This window comes from Grammomys surdaster, unplaced genomic scaffold, assembly GCF_004785775.1.
Source record: "Grammomys surdaster isolate TR1022 unplaced genomic scaffold, NIH_TR_1.0 67, whole genome shotgun sequence".
Taxonomy (NCBI): Eukaryota; Metazoa; Chordata; class Mammalia; order Rodentia; family Muridae; genus Grammomys; species Grammomys surdaster.
In genome coordinates, this window is record NW_021604569.1 from 1 (window position 1) to 2,434 (window position 2,434).

Sequence of the window (2,434 nt, forward strand, 5' to 3'; positions counted from 1 at the left end):
TGTGTGTGTGTGTGTGTTTGTGTGTGTGTTTGCGCGCGCGCGTAGGGTGCAGTTGTGGCGTTGTTGTGTGGGTGTCTTGGGCAAAAGGGATCGATGTTGCGAAGTGTAGGTGCAGAGAGGAAGAAGAGAGGCTTCCCTGACCGGGAATCGAACCCGGGCCGCGGCGGTGAGAGCGCCGAATCCTAACCACTAGACCACCAGGGAGCGTCGGCCCGACGGGCCCGGCTACCGATTCCTGGAGCCACACAGCCACACAGACACGCCCACACACACACAGAGACACCCACCCACCCCCACCCCCACACACACACACAAAGACACACACACAACCTCTCGCCTTGATGGCAGCCACGCTGCCTGCCCTGCCCTGCCCGCCTGTCCGCCTGTCCGCCTGTCCGCTTGCCCGCCTGCCCGCCTGCCCGCCTGCCCGCCTGTCCGCCTGCCCGCCTGCCCGCCTGTCCGCCTCCCGCTCCATGCCAGCGCGACGCATCGCCCGGCCGGCCCTAGGAGGCTGGCGTTGGGCGCTCGGCTCTCGGCGCTGCGCGCCTGTGCGTCCCTGCCCCGCCACTTGCCCCCTGTCTCTGTCGCTGCGCCCGCCAGCCGGGTGCGACCTCCCGGAGCAGGCTCGCCTGCCCCCGCCTGTTGTCTCGCCGCTCGCTCGTCCCAACCTGAAAAGGTCTGGCGCTTCCCCAAGTCCTCCGGTCGCCAGCGCAGCCTTGCGACAAGTCGCTGCTGAGAGGCGCCGGGCAGGTCCCCCCTGGGACAGGCCCGGGATCTTGGCAAAACGTGGGCACGCTGCGTTGGCCGGGAATCGAACCCGGGTCAACTGCTTGGAAGGCAGCTATGCTCACCACTATACCACCAACGCCGCACCGCCGGGACGGCGCCCACACGACGCCGCCGACTGCCACCGCACAGCGCCCAGAGCCTTCGACGCCCGACGCCGCCGCCGACCGTTTCCCTCCCTGCGCACGCCGGCCGGCCGGCCGGGCGACAGCCCGAAGCCCGAGCACAGCCACGGCCCCGCCGCCCCGCGCTCTTCCTCGCCGGCCCACGCGCGCCTCTCGCCCTCGCACGCGCACGCCTGTCCTCCGGGGCGCTCTCGCCTCCTGGCGGCTGCGACCCACCCAGGCCAGCGAGTGCACCCGGGGCCGCTCGGGGCAGGCCAGCCCACCCCCACCCCCACCCCCACCCCCACCCCCACCAGCATCCCCAGACACACCCCACCCCACCCCACCCCACCACACCCCACCCCCAGACACACGCGCCCGGCACACCGCTCGGGCCCAGCGAGGCGCACGCCGCCCGTTGGTTCGGACACACCCGGACGGAGCCCAACGTCGTCGGGCTTGGGACGGGAGGGCAGCGCAGGGGCGGCGGGGAAGCGTGTCGTCAGGCGCCAGGGCGCCGGTCCAGCTGCCAGCAAAAGGGTTTGAGGGGCCCGGGGCCTCTCTGCTGGTGGACGTGGCGCCGGGCTGGATCCTCGGGGTCTGCGTGTGGGGCGTGGGCCGAAGGGCCAGCGCCCCGCGGGCCGCCTAGCTGTCCAAAAAGGACGTCACATCTCCCCGTCGGGGAATCGAACCCCGGTCTCCCGCGTGACAGGCGGGGATACTCACCACTATACTAACGAGGACGATGGTCACTGCCTAACACAGACGCTGGCCCGTCTACCACGTCGGGCTCGAGGCACGACCCAAAGTGTCAGCTTCTTCCTATGGTCACGTGTAATTAATGCACTGAACTGACACCTGAAAGCCCCTGGTACCCTGCGACAACACCCTTTGAAGTTAGGTGGGTTTTTTTTGTTATTTTGTGTGTGTGTGTGTTTTTTCGGTTTTTCGAGACAGGGTTTCTGTGTATCCCTGGTTGTCCTGGAACTCACTTTGTAGACCAGTCTGGACTCGAACTCAGAAATCCCCCTGCCTCTGCCTCCCAAGTGGTGGGATTAAAGCTGTCTGCCACCACCATCCGGGTGAATTAAGATTCTTAATCTTCTTCTATTTCTGTTATTTTTAGGTTCCTCTTTTCGTTGTATCTTGAATTTCTTCGGTTTTTGGTGTTAGTTTTTTACACTTTGTATTTTCTTTGACCGATGTGTCAATATTTTCTATGGTATCTTTTATCTCTTTTATTGTGTTGATGATGCTTGCATCTGTACCTCCTGATCTGTTTCCCATGTTTTCCATCTCCAGGGTTTCCTCCCTTTGTGTGTTCTTTATTGTTTCTATTTCCATTTTTAGTTCAACTGTTTTGTTCAATTCCTTCACCTCTTGATTGTGTTTTTCCGTATTCCTTTTTTTCCGTATTCCTTTAAGGTGTTTGTTTCATCTTTAAGGGCCTCTACCTGTTTGCCTGTGTTTTCCTTTTAGCATGTCCTTTATATTCTCCTTAAAGTCATCTGTCCTTTACATGAGATTGAATTTTAGGTCATTTC

General features: G+C 61.5%; 3 non-coding genes across 3 annotated transcripts; all 3 read right to left on the minus strand.

Moving 5' to 3' along the window:
* Positions 1–132: 132 nt before the first annotated feature.
* Positions 133–204, minus strand: Trnae-cuc. Its single transcript has one exon. It is a non-coding gene; the product is annotated as a tRNA-Glu (tRNA).
* Positions 205–796: 592 nt separating this feature from the next.
* Positions 797–868, minus strand: Trnag-ucc. The gene has a single exon. It is a non-coding gene; the product is annotated as a tRNA-Gly (tRNA).
* Positions 869–1,561: 693 nt separating this feature from the next.
* Trnad-guc lies at positions 1,562–1,633 on the minus strand. Its single transcript has one exon. It is a non-coding gene; the product is annotated as a tRNA-Asp (tRNA).
* Positions 1,634–2,434: the final 801 nt, after the last annotated feature.